Consider the following 21,695-nt stretch of genomic DNA (forward strand, 5'->3'; position numbering starts at 1 on the left):
CCTTGAGTTACTGGCTTTGATTTGAGAAAGTGCCAAATAATGCCAAATGCTCCCAAATGTTGGATCCATAACATCTCAAGTAGGACATCCAAAATAATTAACACACACAACATGAACACTGCTGACATAGGTCTTAGTTCCTGTGGAGATGATGCCATCTTCATGGCTTGCATAAGCCATCACATGGTTGTTGATATAAGCCATGTAGAAAATCCTCTAAGAAAAAAATTTTCTCCTCCGAACAAGACTTGAGGAATATTCAACAAATAAGGCTTGGGACCCTATAAGGAAAAAAAGATACTACCGCATAGCTGACAGTGAATGTTACCCATGGAGGGACTGCTCTCCACCTGCACTGAAGGAGTCCTGCAGAAAAAAGTGTTATGTGTAAGATACTTTTGCCATCCAGTTCTGATTTCATTTTCCTCCTCCACCGACCTACTCTGGTGAGAGAAGACAAGATTGATCCCTGGCACGTTGCCCTGCACAGCTAGACTGGTATGTTTGCAACTGAGAAACTAAAAAACAACCAAGGGAACTCAGCCAAATTTTGGCCCAATATCTAAAATATTGAACTGGGAATTCATGATAAAATTTTCAAAGGGCTGAAGTACCACTGGCTTTGGCAGTTTTAGGTTACACCCTTAGGGAATGTCAACCTCATTTACAGCAGTGATCTGGTGTGATCACTTACCTGTTTCTACCTTCTCTGCAGCAGAAGCTGGCACCACTGTCCCAGTGGTGACCCTTGGGAGTGCTGCTTAAAAGAAAACCAGGCACCAAACATTGATAAAACTCACCCCCTGACATACCCCTGTCAAACAGCAGTGCCAAATCCCCACTCATCTGAGTGCCTGTCACTGCAGTGGGGAAAGACCCTAAACTTATGAGTGAAGAGACAGAAGTGTTTGTCCCAAAAAAAAAAAAAATCCAAAAAAGCAAAAAAGCAACAACACTAGTCATTTAGTAATAATTGTGCTGTGATGGCTGGAATGCAACATAAAGGTCTATCTAAAATCTACCAGGCAGTTGCACTGTAAAAGAAAGTTGTCAACATATATGTGGTTGAAATAAGAGTAAATACATTGCTCCTTTTACCTCCATAATAAATGTTGCCCCACTGTATTCTAATGGCAGATAATACATTTTTGCTAAGACATAGTTGTGCCCCTTTTTTAAAAACATTCAATCAATGAGAAAAGCTTTCTGTTTTATTAATGTACTTTAATTCCAGCAAGTTTGCTGTGTGGGTAAACACACAAGAAGAAGAAGACAGGATCCACTGAAATACTCATCACTCACATGGCCAGGGGAGCATGTGTCTCCCTTTCAGGTATGCTGGTATTTCACTCTACCTGAATTTTCATTCCCTGTGGCCATCAGCTCACAGAAGTGCCAACCTACTTGGTAGGGGAAGCATAGAGCCCTCTCAGGAATATGGGCTTTATCTCAAGCTTAGGAAAAAATCACCGCCTTACCATTGTTTTCAACAGTTCCTGTGCAGAAACGATTACCAGAAAATGGTCTTATTCACCTCTCAGTACTGCAACTTCTTAACTCCCCAAAAGAGCAACAGGCCATTTACTTCTCTTTTGTATACAGTTGCAAAGACTGAAGCATCTTTAACTTTTTTTTTTTTTTTTTTTTTTTTGGTTGTTGTTGTTGTTGTTAAACTGCCTGTGGCGCTTGTGGCAATGGACTGGAATGATTGCAGAGATGTGCAGAGGATCCAGCTCCCTGGCTGAGAGCCAAGCCAGCTTGCGTCCTCTCTGGTGACTGGTTTGCGAGTGTCAGGGAAATGATGCAGTTCCTAAGAACTGCTGAGGTCAACAGCTGAAATCTGTTGTTTGTTGGGTTTTTAAATATTTCCCTTCAGGCCATAGACAAAAGTTGCCAAAATAGATCGAAGTGCATTTTAAGAGAACAGTATGTTGGGTACTAAAAGCCCAGCTCGGCAGGTGGAAGAGGCGCCCACGTGGTGGGGCAGGTCGGGGGAGAAACGGAAGGGAAGGGAAGGGAAGGGAAGGGAAGGGAAGGGAAGGGAAGGGAAGGGAAGGGAAGGGAAGGGAAGGGAAGGGAAGGGAAGGGAAGGGAAGGGAAGGGAAGGGAAGGGAAGGGAAGGGAAGGGAAGGGAAGGGAAGGGAAGGGAGGAGGCTGGACTTGGTGCAGGCACACCTGCCTGAGTGCAATGGGCAGGAGCAAAGGCTCTATCACTGAGGCAGGAGTCATCTCACATCAAAGCCAAAGAGAGATGGGACAGTTTTGTGGTTTCGTTCTATGCACAGGCAAAATGTCTCAGGAATTCCTTCAAGACTTCATCCCCAAACTTATGAAAGAGGATCACTGGTGATTTCATGGGATTTCCAGCATTGACATGGAAAATGACACCAAAAAGTTTTTTGGGAAGTCAGTGTTTTTAAACCAGGATTTAAACTTGAGGAAGGAAAGTAATTCAAATGCAAACACTGTCTCCTTGTCTAATCCTACTCAGATATCTTTCCCTAGTATGAGATAAAAATGTATGTTAAATCCTCTCCTGTTTAGAGCAAAGCCATTTTAGAAGCTGTTATTGTATAAACTACATCCAAACAGCACTTGAAATATGGCAGAAGCTTTATTATGTGTCTGTTAGCTTAACTTAGTATCAAAGTGAGAAGACACTGAAGGGTCACAGAGCAGCCAGCATTGTTTCTAGTCACAGAATGAAGACTTCACATCTGCAGAACCTGAAGTTCTCTCTCTTCTTTCCTTCACCTGTGGGCAAACCAGGAGAGTTTGGGCAAAGCCTGGAGAGTCACCGTTAAAAGCAGATGACAGCTTGGTTCTCGTCCTCGCTGCGAGTCACATCAAACCTCGACGCCTCACTTTTCTTGCCAATAGTCCTTCAGGGCAATGGAGCAAAACACAAGTGCGTTCATTGATTATCAGTCAGGGAAAAAATTGTGTAACCAGTTAGTCCAAACGCCTACAAAACATAAGCTCTAGGAGTTCCCTGAAAGAGTTTCATTTTGAGTTAAAGTTACTTCTTCAAACAAGAATTCATGCAGGGAGTCTTTTGGCTTAATGCTGGGTATGTTTGGAAAGATATGGGATTTTTTAACCATAACAGCTTGCTATGAGACAAATAAACAGGCTGAAGGAAGACTTGCTTTTAAATTTGTCAGTGGCAACAAAAGCATTCACACTTTTTCCAATAAATTTAGCATGCAAAATGAAACTTTAATGCTATTATACCTCTATTTTTTTCATGCTGAACTCACATGGTCTCTATTTTCAATGAAAAAAAAATAAAAGGAGAAAACACTTTGAGAAACTAACTTCCAATGTTAATGTGCTTTAATTGTTAACCGAGACCTACCTTCTCCTCTCCTCTCCTCTCCTCTCCTCTCCTCTCCTCTCCTCTCCTCTCCTCTCCTCTCCTCTCCTCTCCTCTCCTCCTCTCTCCTCCTGGTATGTTTTTACCACTCTCATTAGAACGGAATGTGAATGCCTTCTAACCATGCATTCAATTATGCCTCCAGGAGCTGTCATACCTGGTTTGCTCTCTTCCCTTGTCATCTCCCCAGGGCAAGATGGGTATCTGCAATGTTTTGATAGAGGTTTTTTTAGATATACATGCTGCTCTCTGTATTAGATTAGACAGATTGAAGAAGTACACTTGATACACTGGATAACAACACATTTGTGTAGTTCCAAATGTCATCTTAGTCGTTTGCTCTATTTATTTCAACACTTGCTTTTCACATTTTTTATGGCTTTAACCCCCTTGCCCCTAACACAGGCTGCATCATACTTCTTTTCCAGAGTCTTGTATGAATGACTTTTGTAATGATACATTAAAAAATTGCTTGCTCTCTGTAGTGCATTCCTGTCCCAGCCACAAGTCAGCGTCCCCCCTTGCAATCATGGGTGGGTTTTATTTGTTGAAAGTTACTTTTTAACATTAGTTATTTCTCTGACCTGGCTTGTACTACCCATATGCAAAGGGTTGTATCAGCACAACCAAGGGGGACATGGTAAGCAGCTGGCCTGGGGGATGAAGTGGGAAATTCTTCAGCTGCTTTCATTGCCAAAGCAAACACATTGTGTACCTACACCATCAGCACATGGTGACCAGGCTCTAAAAAAGAAAAAAAAAAAGGAACAAACAAAACCCCCACAATACAGGAGATGCGTCATACACAGCAGAGCATGTGGTAGAGGAGAACTGCCCCGAGTCTGGTCCTGTGATGAGGGTTCTGCGTGACAAGCCCTTTGCATGAGCTTCTGTGTCAGAAGCAGAGTTGCTGCACTGGGGTATGTGGCAAAGAGCATGTTTCCTGCACCTAGTCATTTGGTGGGAGGTGACATGAAAGGGTGACCCTCCCCGTGTTTTGTTGGTCCCTATAACCAATTGTAGGCTCCAAGTCCAGACCCCTAATTCCCAGATCTGAAAGGAGAGAGAGGGAAAAATCTCACCTTCTTAGTAAACAGTATGATGTCCAATTTCTTATCCCATGAGCTCTTTCTAAGATCTCACACATATATTGTCAGAAAAACTGTCCTGGGAACACTGCCACAGTGGTGGGCATTGTGGGACTGTATCAACCAGACTAGGACTGCCAGTCCACGTACTCCAGTGCAGCTATTCTAGTATGGACTGCTTTCGTAGAATAGAACAGAATTATAGAATTGTTTTGATTGGAAAAGACCTTTAAGATCATTGAGTCCAACCATTAAGCTAACACTGTCAATAACCATGTCCCTAAGAACCTTGACTACGCACCTTTTAAACACCTCCAGGGATGGTGACTCAACCACTTCCCTGGGCAGCCTGTTCCAATGCCTGACAACCTTTTCCATGAATAATTTTTTCCTAATATCCAATCTAAACCTCCCCTGCTGCAAGTTGAGGCCATTTCCTCTTGTCCTGTTGTTTGTTACTTGGGAGAAGAGACCAACCCCCTCCATGCCACAACCTCCTTTCAGGTGGTTGCAGAGCGCGATAAGGTCTCCCCTCAGCCTCCTTTTCTCCAGGCTGAACAGCCCCAGTTCCCTCAGCCGCTCCTCATCAGACTTGTGCTCCAGACCCCTCACCAGCTTTGTTGCCCTTCTCTGAACTCGCTCCAGCACCTCAATGTCTTTCTTGTAGTGAGGGGCCCAAAACTGAACAGAGTCACACCGAATTTATTCTGATGAGCTGTGCTGATATCAGCACTTTAATGAGAGTGCAGTTTCACCCATGCTTGGGGGCTGCGCCGCTTCAACTTAAACTTGTCTAATTGCATTGAGGCAAAAACCATGTACAGATGAGGCCTAAGATCCTCAGATCCCAGTGATTTGGTTTTGACTCACATCCATGCTGAGAAAAGGCAGGACTGTGCTTGTTTAGTCAGCAGATGAAAGTTGTCATACTTGAAATACCATTATGACAAGATTAGCAGTGTGTGGAACTTGTAATAATTAGTTACCCTACCAGCACATAAATAAATAGACAAATTGCTGACAAAAAAGCTTTTATATATTTGTTGTGTATAAAAATAAGCATGATGGGCATTTTCGAAACAAGGAGGAAATATGACAGTTCGTGTTTGACCTATGACACATCCCTTGGGATGAACATTTTTTTCCTCTGGAGGATTATGATAAAATTCCCATGGTGGGTCACACCGGGAGTTTTATTAGAATTTAGCCAGACATCTGCAGGATATCAAACTTCAACGTATACAGATTAAATCAGTTCTGGAAAAAGTATCAGCGCTCTCCTGCAAAGCATTAAAGAGGAGACGTTCTTTATGAGCTTGGCAAAAAAAGCAGGAAGCATTGAATAAATTCTTGTAATTTAGGGAAGAGGCATGTGTTGTTTTTTCTAAAATTAAACAAACAAACAAACAAGACTAATACAAAGAACAACAAATGCTCTTGGTAAGCAGCACAAGGACAGTCCTAGCTGCTGCTCAGGGCAGGTATTCAGCAGCCGGTGGGCACGGAGGGTGCTTTGTCCCTCACTCTGCAGTTTCATGCTGGTGCCATGAGTGTGGTACCCAGGGCTGTGTGTTTGCATCATGCAGCCCTGTCCCTCCTGGCTTGTGCCAGAGTATGGCCCCGTGCACCAACGCTGGCCTGCAGAGCATCTGCTCCTCTCTCCCGCTGACAAACTTCATTTTAGCTTCCAGCCAAAGGACACCAGAAGGGCCGTATTTTCTCCTTTGTTGTTGCTGCATAAATATGTCCTAAACCAGTATCTTGTAAAGTATTTCAGTCTCAACTGGCTGATTCGGCAGCTATCCTGAGAGGGGTATATACACAAGGATACAGTGTAGGGGCAGGGAGTGGAATCAAAACACAGCTGGTCAGCAGTGTATACTCCCCACCATGGCAAAAGTATGGCACAGAACAATGCTTCTTTGGCAGGGCCTGTTATGACAAGACAAGGCGTAACGATTTTAAATTAAAGGAGGGGAGATCCAGGCTAAACATGAGGAAGAATTTTTTTACATTGAGGGTGGTGAAACACTGGCCCAGGTTGCCCAGAGAGGTGGTCGATGCCCCATCCCTGGAGACATCCCAGGCCAGGCTGGACGGGGCTCTGAGCAACCTGATCTAGTTGCAGATGTCCCTGCTCATTGCAGGGGGTTGGACTAGATGACCTTTGAAGGTCCCTTCCAACCCAAACTATTCTATGGTTCTATGGTTCTACCAGGACAAGAAAATCAGATAGCAAAGGGGAATGTCAGTATCATGACCACACACGTACCACTCTTAAAGCTACTACACTGCCCGTGAAAAGTCTCAGACGGGATAGGGCCTTCATTGTAACCTGTGCCTGTGCCCAATGCGTTGCATGTGCATGCAGCAGGTCTGCTTTGCATGGATAAACCTCTATAGCCTGAAGACTGGAATCACTGAGACACGCTTTCTGCAAACTTGCATGCAAGTTTCCAAATGACACACCCCAGAAGGACTATCTGTCATGTCTCCACAAGATTTACAGGTGTTTTCTACACAGCCATAGCCCTCAAATTAAAGTCCTTGCATTCCCAAAGGCACACAGGGCTGTACACAACCAGAAGCATAGATTGTATGTTCATTTTTTTCCGGCTACTTTAAAAGTAAACAGACTCCAGTATTACCTTCAATGAAACAGTACGTTTGAAGAATTTGAGCACCATGTGGCAAATGCAGCTGGGACAAATATTATGTTGTAAAGATGCTGTAATTTTTGTGAGTTTACCGTTATCCACTCTGGCTGTTAGGAGTTAAATCAGAGGTGAGTTATGAAGGGGAAAAAAAAATGGCAAAAGCAATGGTGGCATGGCAAGGTGGAGTTCAGCTTACACCAGGAATCCATTGCGAAACAGAAAGGATGCCGTGAGCTGGGGAATGCACTGGTGAATGCCTGGCCGGCCAATGAGACCCCAGATCTGGAACTACAACGAAAGAGGAGACCCAAACCTGAAGGGTGCTGGCCTGCCAAAAAAGACAGGTGGGAGAGCACGTGTGTGTGTAAGGGGAATTGTCAACACCACCTGCTGTTGACTCCCTGGGAGAAACACCCATAACAAAAGGGTCACTCTTTGAACTCAAGAATGAGAGCAATTCAACAACTCAAGAGCAACACCAACCAAACCAAAAGTATCTTACCACAACTTAATAGGAGAAATGAAAGTTAATGGGGAAATGTATGTATGGGCTTCACTCCATTCATCCCCTCTTTGGCACTCCACGTCCCTTTGGATGAATAAACAGTACTTTATCTCAATTAATCTATGCTTGGATCACTGGCTGGCAATCATCTCCCCTCCTTCCTTACACATTTGGGTCAGGTCTTGTCTGGATGCCTGTGTCCCCTTCACAGCTGGAGGAGGGAGGGCAGAGTTTTGGAAGGAGACAGCAACCTAGTCCCAAAGCCTGTCCCAGAAGCACCTGAGCCACCCCTTGGTGGTAGCCACCACTGTCCGCCAGCCAACAGAGGAACCTGGACAGACAGCTCAGGCCAGACAGCTAAAGGTAAACAAGATGTCATCTGCTCTCAGCATCAGCCAGACTCCCCGAAGACAGAGCCTGCCAGGTGCCCAGAAGAGCTGGACCTGTTGCATTAACATCCCTAGCAAGGCTGTGGGGAGGAGAGGTGGGAAAGTGCCCCAAATGCATAGACATGAGGAAGAAATTTTTTACACTGAGAGTGTTGAAATTGGTTGCCCAGAGAGGCGGTAGATGCCCTGTCCCTAGAGACATTCCAGGCCAGGCTGGACGGGGCTCTGAGCAACCTGATCTAGTTGCAGATGTCCCTGCTCGTTGCAGGGGGGTTGGACGAGATGACCTTTGAAGGTCCCTTCCAACCCAAACTATCCTATGATTCTCTGATCTACCCCAGTAAGACCCTCAAAGAGTGGCACCTGTGAAGAGAGGTGGTGTCTCTGCACACACCTTCTTCTAGGGCCATGGCTGGTTTTAGGAGAAATAAGTGACCATTTGGAAATACACATTAAACCATAAGCCAGTAAGTATATTTTTTTTTTCTTACCAGAGTATTTTGCAGTGGTTTTGCATATACAAACAAATGCTACCTGAACCCTGTGTAAGTTTGGTGTTGCCTGCAGTGAAGTGGTTAAATTCATGCTCATCATAATTGTTTAAATGACTATGCCATCATGATCAAATACGTAAAATGATTCATGCTAACTTAGATTGGTGAATTTAGAAAGCACCATGGTTTCCAAGCACAGATTAGACAGGTAGATGAGTTTAAAATAAAATATGTTGCACGGTAAGGTAGAGGGAGTGTACAGTAGAATAATGAAAACAAGTAATATAAAAAAATGGAAGATTCATGATTCTTAAAAGATTGTCAGGATTCTTCCTTGACAAAATCGATGTAATCGAACTGCTCACTGGTAATGCCTCCTTTCCTTGGGCCCAGCTCAGCTGCACCCAGGTATGTGTGTGCTGCAGCATGAATGAACAGAGAAGGTGTTTTGAATTTCTCCTTCACAAAGATCCACATTCCTGAGAACCGGTTTATCATGAGGACCCACCGATGCGGCAGCCTGACCACTCCAGCCCATATCTCTCACTTACTCTGTTCTTGCCTCGTATTCCACCAGTGACCCAGGACAGGTAGCAGAGACAACACTGTCAGCCTCAGCTGCTGATGTCTGCAATCATGTCCCACCAAAAATAATCTGAAAATAGTACAAGAGACCTTATGAACTCAGTTTGCCTACAGGGTTTTGAACTCCTCATGCATCGCATATGACAGTAAAAAAACCAACTCTAACTGCATTGCTGAAGTCCGGCCACAGTGACATTTAAGAACGGCCAAACACATTAATGATTGCGTTTGGAGACCAGCGATTTCATTCTGTGCTCCACCCAAGAAACTGGAACAGCACTATTTGCAGTCATGATTATTCTTAGCTAGGTTGCCATGGAACAAAGCCTAGTTAATCCGAATGGACTGATTCAGGAACAATCTCTCTTTCTAATCTTATTGCCTAATTCTTTATCACTCCCATTAGGTTAGTATTTATCCAAGATGTAAAAGCAGCAAGATTTTCAAGGTGTAGTCATTTCACTACGTTGAGTGGTAGCAGTACGGTCCTCTTACTAAGAATAATAAAGGATGGTTTTGTTTCTCTTTGAAGCAAGCAGAGCAAAGAATTTTTCCTTCCAGAAGCAGATTAAATCTCCACTGAATTTTCCTTGAATTCACAGGATTTGGTACACATGAATTCATATGTTCCTTTGAGGCTTGGAAATTACAAACATTCAGTCAGTGATACCTTCTCATTTGCCAGCCAAACGACAATTTCAGAGAACGTGCATATAATACAGGTCGGCTGTTAAAAGAAATAATTGGGTTTTGTGTATTCTTCAAGAGTTTTTTGATAATTAATGTTGCAGGAATTAAATCACGGTCAGGTAGTGGGAAGCAGATAACGGGGAAAAGGATGCCATTAGTGTTTGCAATTTGTCTCATATAGCAACACATACACAGAGACTTACTTGAATAACACCCTGGGAAAAATCATGCAAGCTTCTTGTGCACAGATCTAAGCTTGAAGTGACTAACGCCACAGCAATATTTCCTTTAAAAGAAAGAGCATCATAAGGTCACTGCAGACACCATCACTCTGTTGTCTGCATTATGGGGAACAATGTAATGTAATTTTGAAGTACTTCCTTGCTGGACTGAATTTCAGAAAGCTATTAAAACCAGAACGGACAATAGAGGTATTCGTAAGTACTTTCTAATTCAGTGGGAGTAGAGATTTTATGTGGAGATAGCACAAGGAAAGTTTCACTCTCCATAGGCTAAATTATGCATAGACTTAAGCTGTTGTAAAAATATTGTCTTAGAATATGAAGGTGATAGTATTAAGTAAATAATAATAAAAAATGTAAGCTCCGACTAAAGAACTTCCAACTGATTTGGTGGAAGCCTGCACCTGATGTGTTCTGTATTTCAAGAGGATTTCTGGAAGGAAGAGGAAAAGCATGTAAAGCTGTACACGTGGTGACTTCTCAGTGCTCCCTATTCAGAGCAAGGTTTCTTGCAGGGTTCTCTCTCACAGAGCCAAACCCCCTCTATGCCCGAGTCCAGTGCCCTTTGTTTCCTTTCATGCGGTTCAGACTACGATGCTAGATTTTCTTTTTTTTCTAGGAGTGGCTATAGTGGCTATATCCAAAAGAGAGCACTTGACTATTAAGGCTCTGGTAACATACGTACTTTGTATAAAAGCTGCTTTTCTCTGCTATAATTTCTTCACTCTTGGCACAGTGATTTGGTTAAAAAGATGCCTTACACTATTTGAATCAAAGGAAAGAAATCAGGGAAGGATTTGTTTGAATGGGAAGTGGTGTCACCTTTACAGTTCGATGTCTCACTGCTGATGGATATTTCTCACTCTGGACCAGCTAACTTGCTTGATTTCTGGGAATCCATCCTCATCATCAAGGCTGGATGCTGTTTCTCTACATATTTCTTTTGCTATCTGACTCCTTGATTCTTTATTCTTGATGTACAGCTGCCAAAATGTACTTTGGAACTCTTGGAGAAGAACTTTGCAAGTCCCCAATGATGTTGGGGCACTGAGTTTCTTTGAATCCAGGTATGATGGGCACTTTCCCTGTTCTCTTGGTACAGAAGTTTGTCAAACCTTGTGGAAACTGAAGGACGTAACTGTGTGTATTTTTTTTTTTTTTTCCAGACTAAGTATTCTTTCACCATTCCCTTACGCAATGCTGATTTGAGGTCTTTAAGATGTGTAGGAGGATCTGCTGGAATCTGAACTGATTTAACTAATTTCTCTGAGGACCTTTAGGACACCAGTACATGGATGAGACTGTGGGTTTCTTCTTTTCATTTCAGATGGCAGATTATAGATGCTGAGGAGAAGGATGAATACTTCTGAGTACAAACAATGGTCCTTCTTTTTTGACACGAGAAAGAAATGTGCACGTGAAGCATTTCAAGTTTTACCAGTGAAAGAATTTGCTTGAAATGTGCCTAATGCTATAATGTAGTCCTTGGAGACTCCGTAAAATAAGTTCAGTTGAAATTATTGCTAATTTGCTTTCACGTGTATGAATATGAAGGAAATACAGAGGTTCTGCAATTTCCAGAAACTTTTATCAAAGCCCTCAGTGCTGGGTGCTGCCGTCTCACTCTTTCCCGTTCTTGAGCACAGGGACCCTCTGGGGTCGGTCCTGTGTGGTTCTGACTTCAGGTTTCCTTCGGAGATGGTTTGGTTGGAAACAGCAGGGTCAGGTCAGAAGAGAGGGACAGAGAAAGTTACTGGACAGGTATTGCAGAAAACTGCAGTTCCTCCCCTGTCTGAGCTCTGTGGGCTGTTCCTGCCCGAGAAAAATGTAATTACACACCCTGAATGTAAAGAAGACAGCTTTACCCCTTTTTCATTTTATTTTTTCTTTCTTTCTTTCCCCAGAAGGCTGTTTATAGCCTAAGTTGAGAAAAGTGGTAGAAAAAATATTTCCAAACACAGTGTTCCAGTCTATATCCATGTGTGCAGTACAAACTTACCTTCATACTTTTTATTGCACAAAAATGGTTAATCTTTGTATGGGCTGTCCAGTCATGTTTTGAAAGTGCATTTTCAAAAGCAATCAGTCAAATCAAAAGTAGTCTTCTGTAGGGAACTGGGATGGACTTTTCCACAAAGGCCGTTTCTGTTACAGATTACAACTTCTTCTCCTATGATGTTTGGGCAGTGATTCTTGCAAGAATTATTAATGTCAGCAATAAATATCTTTTCATCTTTCATCATACGGAAGAGTATCAGAGTATCTGTCTGGGTGCATCAGTATGTTGCCTAAGCTTTAGATCAAAGAAACCACGTACAATGTAACCACAGGAACGTGAACATTTATCTAATGTTAATGGTACTGCTTGTTCAAGTATTAATGACCCAACGAATTGTGGAAAAAATGTTGTTTAGCAAACCTGAAGACCATTTATGATTCAATACTGATGTTCTAAAAGAAGGGTTGTGTGTACTTCGTAGTCCCCTACTCTGAGAAAAAGGCTGTAAAAGAAGTATTAAATTGTTGTTCATTTAGTAGAAGGCAAATCGAAGTTATATCAGCGTATTTTTATTTTCAGACATACTTGACCAGGTATTTCTTCCGAGCTGTACAATCAAAATGTTAGGTCTAATTTTATTTACTTTTTTCTTTCTTTTCCTTCCCCCCTCCCCCCCCGCCAAGAAAGTGTTCGCATTTCCACTTCGTGAAGAACTGACTTCATCCTTTTGTGATCAGCTGTGGGCAATATAACTGCAGCCTTTCTCTGGAGGGTCCTGGCCTCTCCCTTTCCCCAGCACTGTGTTCTCACCATTTTTCCCCCGTGCATTTTGCTGTCGCACAGAAACAGATTTTTTTGATTCTCTGTCACGGATGCTTATACTGACTCTTTGAAGTGCACACTCTTCCGAAGGCCCAAACCTCACCTGTGTGATTTCTGAAAGAGCAGCTAGTCTGTAAAAAGTCGTTAATGTATATATATTTTTTTTTTTATTTTTTTTTTTTTAAACAGAATAATTTAAAGTGCCTTGGTTATGCTTAAATGACGAATCTCTATGTGGTGCAGACTGGGTATTAACATCCAGAAGGGGCAGAAGAAGTCAAGTAGGCCTGGATGAAAGGTGGTAATTACATATTTCTTAGTGAGAGGGCATACAGCCCCCCATGTGTAGGCCATGTGGACCAAAATCTTCCTGTCTGAATGAGTCCTTCACCCCATGTCACCTCAGGTTCCGTCCAAGACAATGACACTGAGTGGTCTGGGACTTGTGTCAGCTGAGCCTCGGGCCTCCCTGTTGAATTAAATGGTTTCTGCATCGTTGTGAGGCAAATCATTGTGCATTAGAATATTAAATGGTATTTCTTAAATATTTCACTTCACACATACGTTACTTCAATGGGGGTTAAACCCAAGACTACAACTGTGCTATTTCACAGTTTTCCTCTTGTTTTTGGAAGGTGTTTTGCTCTGTACCCAGCCTGGTGTCCACTATCACTCTTCTTCTGCTTCTGAAACAGCAGTTTGGTTTCAAAGTCAGTATTGGAAATAATTGACGATATGGAATACTGCCTTCTCCTAAAGAAAATAATCCTTGTGGGTAACTGCAGGTTGGGGTGGACACAAATAAAGCCTTCAACCAACTAAATGTTCCTGGTACGCATGTGAGACAAATATGCGTTGGACGGCAAACATTATGTGCGTGCAAATAAAATGTGGCTTTTACTAGTGGTGTTTGTTCAGATGTAAGAGATGATTTTGTTACAGCATATTCTCATGTCTGACTCCCTGGGGGTCTCGGAGCTCAAATAATTTTCAGAACTGGAAACCAATCAGACTTTACCCCATTTTGAGTGTGCTAATCACCGTGGTCTTAGCTGCAACTGCAGAAAAGCAAAGTGTTGGAAAAGATTAGTGTGAAAATGCACGCTCACGTGTTGCAAGCTTTGTGTACATTTTAATCTACACGAGAGGAATTCCAGCTTCTCTTTGAATTGTCATATACAGATTTTTATAATGACTTGTTTAGCTCAGTGTGGATGCCATTGATTTGAAATGATCCTATACTCTGACATTGCTGTTTGTGAATTACTATATTGTGCCATTCATTTTTTAGCTTCCTTATTAAACGATTATTTTAATTTGCTCTGGGTTCGGCAACGCATTTCTTGGGTAGGCAGTACCTCTGCTGCAGCTGCAAAGAAATTTGGCTGGGGGTTGAGTTCATCAGCCTGTTCCCAGAACCCCCGTCTGTGTGAGTTTGTGCCGGGAAGCCTGGCAGGGAGCAGGGACGGTGCCACCTCCTAGACGGGCATCCCTGCTAGAGCCGATGCTTTGCTCGTACGCTCACAAAAGGATTATGAAGCGCGGTCAGGCTCTCTGGGTGGTGCTGGGTCCCATGCAGGGACATGTGGTGGCGCAGCCTCCCGTGGGACGTGGGACATAGGATGTGGGGTGCGGGACGTGGGATGCGGGATGTAGCTGCTGCCTGCAGCCTGATACCTTCTGCATTTCTGCCACCCCATCGGGGCCATGGGGCCCTTTGCCTCTAGACTTGGCTCACTGCTCCTTTAAGCTCTTTTAAGAAGAACTGTAATATCTACCCAGATAAAAACGAAATGACAGATGGACGGGGAATGACAACAGTGTTGCGGTTTTGTGCACATGACAACTGTTCTGCCACTGAGATCTTGATTTTGTGCTGCACCAAGTGCTGTTTTATCTCGTTGTTCCTCGGTGTTCCCCTGAACCCGGTTTTGGTGAAGTTATCCATTAGAGGGAGCTACAGAGCAATTTATGAGTAGATCAGGCATCGTTTTAAATCATGTTAAATACACTTAGGAAATAATAATAATCGACGATAGGTGCAGAAATGGCTCTGGGGCTTTTTTCCGTATTAATGTGAATTAGTTTTGGTCTTACTTGGGCTGATCTCCTCCCCTCTATATCCAGAGTCCTCTGCTTTAAAGCACTTGTTTATTTTTTTTTGACATCACTCCCTGCTGTGCGGTTATCCCATTCCCATAGCACAGGCACTGTTTACAAAGATGTTTAAAATGTTCGTGTAATCTCCAAAAAATAATCACTCTTTTGTTGTCTAGGTCACTGCTTCTCTCATCTGTATAAGAAAAAACGCTGGGGGGATTGCAGAGGAGCCTGCCCTTCCCGGGGGGGTACTGGAGAGCTGGGCTGTAGTTGAAACCACCCAACGCCAGCCTGATGCAGGGACCCGTGCTGGGGATAAGCTCTAGAAGTGCAAAGAGGATTTAAGTACAGCCCACAGCTGCTGGTGGACACCGCAACAAGGCTTAAAATCACAGACCTGTGGGCTGCCAGAAGCTGAGAGGTAAAGCAGGACTGTCAGCTCTCCCCGCAGCTCCTGCTCATGCAAGATTTGCAGCTGCCCCCGCTGCTTTTGCCAAAGACCCCAGCACAGTTTCTCACCCAAAGCTCATACAGGGAAGGTGCTGAGTGATGCACGGTCACACAGAAATGCATCGGAGGGAACCAGTGAGACAGTAAAGATGCGTGTGAGAAGCCAAATCTAGAACCAGGTCGAGCTGTCCCACGTGTGAGCAGAGAGGGGGCAGCCTCCAGGGAGGAAATATGAAAATACAAATGCAGGCAAAGCTGGCACTGCCATAGGGAATCTGCCTGTGAGGCTGCGCTGCCACCGGCCTGCCTTCCCTGCCCTGACCCTCACTGCCAGCACTTTCTTGGCAATTGATGGGCAGCGAGACAGCCACTGTGCCCTGAGACACTGCCCGCAGCTGCAGCCTGGTCATCTGCAGTCAAATTGCCCCCTGAAATCCTCAGGAATTTTCCTTGAGTGAGGCCATGCTCTACTTGACTTGCTGGTGAAAAAGCTTTTTACAGGTATAAAATACAAACAGGCCTTGAAACTTCTGTCCTTCGTTATTTTACACTGACTTGCTGTCATCTGGGCTGGCTCCAGCGTTTTTTCTCACTGGGACAAGCCAAATGACCAGCTTGGCCTTGACGTGGTTATAGTGTTGTTGAAAGTAGGGAGAAACACAAGTGTACTGCCTTGGCATGGGAATCTGAGACCTTTTTGCTTTATTTACAGTAAAAACCAACCAGAAAACCTCAATTCCCACACTTTCAGACCTCTCTAGTAGACATCCACACTAAGGCATTGCACAAAACATCAGGAGAAAGAAGTCCGAAGCCTTTTATAATTTGATCTTCTGAACTTGTCAGTGAGAAATCCTTTGGAATGTAACTTCCCACTGAAGAAACCAAGGTAAAGCTGCAGGGACATCTTAATTCTATTATAAATGGTAACCATAGATGGTTACACCACTTGGAAGCAAATGCTACTTTTGAATAATGATCTCCTGATGCAAGATAAACTGAGAAAATAAGTGTGATAAATGATTTTAGGCGGGACCGCTGGCAGAGCCTTTATTTTGTTTTTGAAGCAGTGGGGAAGGATTCAAATACCTATGCATTTACAACAGAATTGGAATAATTTATCTACTCTGGTTTATGTCAGCATGTTTAAATCCAAATAGCTGAAATGAAGATTCCAGTTTTGCTGATAAATAACACAGAAAACTAAACCACCGCCACTGGCTTGCACAGCAGAATTTACGTTATTATGCAGCAGCTGCATTCTTTACACTTAATGTAAACAAATGTAAAGGAACAGACAGGATCCCAGCGTCGGGGGGGGTTCCCAGGGTGGGAGGGCAGCTCGGTGCTGCGGACCCGCATCTTCTGGCCGAGCTGCTCGTGCTGGAGCTGCCGGAGCCACTGATGGCCTGGGCTGCGTCCTAGCCAGATTTCTTACAACTGGCTATTTTATTGTTTGGTTATAAACTTGTTGCTGATTAGATGCAAGTGGGTTTGTTTAAAAAAAAAAAAAAAAGAAAAAAGGCCTGCTAATTCAACTCAAACTATTTGGTTTGTGGGAGAAAATGCCAAAGTTAATTAGGGTTACCATCTGTTTCATCAAAACACTTATTTTGCCAGTATATATTGCAGCAGGAGATCATTACTCAAAAATAGTATTTGCTTCCAAGTGAAGTGACTGTCTTTGGTGGCTGCTTCTGGCAGCCCACAGGTCTGTGATTTTAAGCCTTGTTGCGGTGTCCACCAGCAGCTGTGGGCTGTACTTAAATCCTCTTTGCACTTCTAGAGCTTATCCCCAGCACGGGTCCCTGCATCAGGCTGGCGTTGGGTGGTTTCAACTACAGCCCAGCTCTCCAGTACCCCCCTGGGAAGGGCAGGCTCCTCTGCAATCCCCCCAGCGTTTTTTCTTATACAGATGAGAGAAGCAGTGACCTAGACAACAAAAGAGTGATTATTTTTTGGAGATTACACGAACATTTTAAACATCCTTGTAAACAGTGCCTGTGCTATGGGAATGGGATAACCGCACAGCAGGGAGTGATGTCAAAAAAAAATAAACAAGTGCTTTAAAGCAGAGGACTCTGGATATAGAGGGGAGGAAATCAGCCCAAGTAAGACCAAAACTAATTCACATTAATACGGAAAAAAGCCCCAGAGCCATTTCTGCACCTATCGTCGATTATTATTATTTCCTAAGTGTATTTAACATGATTTAAAACGATGCCTGATCTACTCATAAATTGCTCTGTAGCTCCCTCTAATGGATAACTTCACCAAAACCGGGTTCAGGGGAACACCGAGGAACAACGAGATAAAACAGCACTTGGTGCAGCACAAAATCAAGATCTCAGTGGCAGAACAGTTGTCATGTGCACAAAACCGCAACACTGTTGTCATTCCCCGTCCATCTGTCATTTCGTTTTTATCTGGGTAGATATTACAGTTCTTCTTAAAAGAGCTTAAAGGAGCAGTGAGCCAAGTCTAGAGGCAAAGGGCCCCATGGCCCCGATGGGGTGGCAGAAATGCAGAAGGTATCAGGCTGCAGGCAGCAGCTACATCCCGCATCCCACGTCCCGCACCCCACATCCTATGTCCCACGTCCCACGGGAGGCTGCGCCACCACATGTCCCTGCGTGGGACCCAGCACCACCCAGAGAGCCTGACCGCGCTTCATAATCCTTTTGTGAGCGTACGAGCAAAGCATCGGCTCTAGCAGGGATGCCCGTCTAGGAGGTGGCACCGTCCCTGCTCCCTGCCAGGCTTCCCGGCACAAACTCACACAGACGGGGGTTCTGGGAACAGGCTGATGAACTCAACCCCCAGCCAAATTTCTTTGCAGCTGCAGCAGAGGTACTGCCTACCCAAGAAATGCGTTGCCGAACCCAGAGCAAATTAAAATAATCGTTTAATAAGGGGGCTAAAAAATGAATGGCACAATATAGTAATTCACAAACAGCAATGTCAGAGTATAGGATCATTTCAAATCAATGGCATCCACACTGAACTAAACAAGTCATTATAAAAATCTGTATATGACAATTCAAAGAGAAGCTGAAATTCCTCTCGTGTAGATTAAAATGTACACAAAGCTTGCAACACGTGAGCGTGCATTTTCACACTAATCTTTTCCAACACTTTGCTTTTCTGCAGTTGCAGCTAAGACCACGGTGATTAGCACACTCAAAATGGGGTAAAGTCTGATTGGTTTCCAGTTCTGAAAATTATTCGAGCTCCAAGACCCCCAGGGAGTCAGACATGAGAATATGCTGTAACAAAATCATCTCTTACATCTGAACAAACACCACTAGTAAAAGCCACATTTTATTTGCACGCACATAATGTTTGCCATCCAAGGCATATTTGTCTCACGTGCGTACCAGGAACATTTAGTTGGTTGAAGGCTTTATTTGTGTCAACCCCAACCTGCAGTTACCCACAAGGATTATTTTCTTTAGGAGAAGGCAGTATTCCATATTGTCAATTATTTCCAATACTGACTTTGAAACCAAATTGCTGTTTCAGAAGCAGAAGAAGAGTGATAGTGGACACCAGGCTGGGTACAGAGCAAAACACCTTCCAAAAACAAGAGGAAAACTGTGAAATAGCACAGTTGTAGTCTTGGGTTTAACCCCCACTGAAGTAACGTATGTGTGAAGTGAAATATTTAAGAAATACCATTTAATATTCTAATGCACAATGATTTGCCTCACAACGATGCAGAAACCATTTAATTCAACAGGGAGGCCCGAGGCTCAGCTGACACAAGTCCCAGACCACTCAGTGTCATTGTCTTGGATGGAACCTGAGGTGACATGGGGTGAAGGACTCATTCAGACAGGAAGATTTTGGTCCACATGGCCTACACATGGGGGGCTGTATGCCCTCTCACTAAGAAATATGTAATTACCACCTTTCATCCAGGCCTACTTGACTTCTTCTGCCCCTTCTGGATGTTAATACCCAGTCTGCACCACATAGAGATTCGTCATTTAAGCATAACCAAGGCACTTTAAATTATTCTGTTTAAAAAAAAAAAAAAAATACATTAAAGACTTTTTACAGACTAGCTGTTCTTTCAGAAATCACACAGGTGAGGTTTGGGCCTTTGGAAGAGTGTGCACTTCAGAGTCAGTATAAGCATCCGTGACAGACAATCAAAAAAATCTGTTTCTGTGCGACAGCAAAATGCACGGGGGAAAAACGGTGAGAACACAGTGCTGGGGAAAGGGAGAGGCCAGGACCCTCCAGAGAAAGGCTGCAGTTATATTGCCCACAGCTGATCACAAAAGGATGAAGTCAGTTCTTCACGAAGTGGAAATGCGAACACTTTCTTGGCGGGGGGGGAGGGGGGAAGGAAAAGAAAGAAAAAAGTAAATAAAATTAGACCTAACATTTTGATTGTACAGCTCGGAAGAAATACCTGGTCAAGTATGTCTGAAAATAAAAATACGCTGATATAACTTCGATTTGCCTTCTACTAAATGAACAACAATTTAATACTTCTTTTACAGCCTTTTTCTCAGAGTAGGGGACTACGAAGTACACACAACCCTTCTTTTAGAACATCAGTATTGAATCATAAATGGTCTTCAGGTTTGCTAAACAACATTTTTTCCACAATTCGTTGGGTCATTAATACTTGAACAAGCAGTACCATTAACATTAGATAAATGTTCACGTTCCTGTGGTTACATTGTACATGGTTTCTTTGATCTAGAGCTTAGGCAACATACTGATGCACCCAGACAGATACTCTGATACTCTTCCGTATGATGAAAGATGAAAAGATATTTATTGCTGACATTAATAATTCTTGCAAGAATCGCTGCCCAAACATCATAGGAGAAGAAGTTGTAATCTGTAACAGAAACGGCCTTTGTGGAAAAGTCCATCCCAGTTCCCTACAGAAGACTACTTTTGATTTGACTGATTGCTTTTGAAAATGCACTTTCAAAACATGACTGGACAGCCCATACAAAGATTAACCATTTTTGTGCAATAAAAAGTATGAAGGTAAGTTTGTATTGCACACATGGATACAGACGGGAACACTGTGTTTGGAAATATTTTTTCTACCACTTTTCTCAACTTAGGCTATAAACAGCCTTCTGGGGAAAGAAAGAAAGAAAAAATAAAATGAAAAAGGGGTAAAGCTGTCTTCTTTACATTCAGGGTGTGTAATTACATTTTTCTCGGGCAGGAACAGCCCACAGAGCTCAGACAGGGGAGGAACTGCAGTTTTCTGCAATACCTGTCCAGTAACTTTCTCTGTCCCTCTCTCCTGACCTGACCCTGCTGTTTCCCAACCAAACCATCTCCGAAGGAAACCTGAAGTCAGAACCACACAGGACCGACCCCAGAGGGTCCCTGTGCTCAAGAACGGGAAAGAGTGAGATGGCAGCACCCAGCACTGAGGGCTTTGATAAAAGTTTCTGGAAATTGCAGAACCTCTGTATTTCCTTCATATTCATACACGTGAAAGCAAATTAGCAATAATTTCAACTGAACTTATTTTAGGGAGTATCCAAGGACTACATTATAGCATTAGGCACATTTCAAGCAAATTCTTTCACTGGTAAAACTTGAAATGCTTCACGTGCACATTTCTTTCTCATGTCAAAAAAGAATGACCACTGTTTGTACTCAGAGGTTGAGAAGTAGTCGCCCTTCCCCTCAGGATCTGTACTCAGCCCTCTGAAAGGGAAAGAATAAATCCACAGTCTGATCTGTCACTTGGTGTCCTTCATGTCCTCAGACAAATCAGTTAAATCAGTTCAGATTCCAGCAGATCCTCCTACACATCTTAAAGATCTCAAATCAGCATTGTGGAAGGGAATGGTGAAAGAATACTTAGTCTGGACAAAAAAAAAAAAAAAATACACACAGTTACGTCCTTCAGTTTCCACAAGGTTTGACAAACTTCTGTACCAAGAGAACCTGGAAAGTGCCCATCATACCTGGATTCAAAGAAACTCAGTGCCCCAACATCATTGGGGACTTGCAAAGTTCTTCTCCAAGAGTTCCAAAGTACATTTTGGCAGCTGTACATCAAGAATAAAGAATCAAGGAGTCAGATAGCAAAAGAAATATGTAGAGAAACAGCATCCGGCCTTGATGATGAGGATGGATTCCCAGAAATCAAGCAAGTTAGCTGGTCCAGAGTGAGAAATATCCATCAGCAGTGAGACACCGAACTGTAAAGGTGACACCACTTCCCATTCAAACAAATCCTTCCCTGATTTCTTCCTTTGATTCAAATAGTGTAAGGCATCTTTTTAACCAAATCACTGTGCCAAGA

This window comes from Caloenas nicobarica, chromosome 1 (assembly GCF_036013445.1).
Source record: "Caloenas nicobarica isolate bCalNic1 chromosome 1, bCalNic1.hap1, whole genome shotgun sequence".
Taxonomy (NCBI): Eukaryota; Metazoa; Chordata; class Aves; order Columbiformes; family Columbidae; genus Caloenas; species Caloenas nicobarica.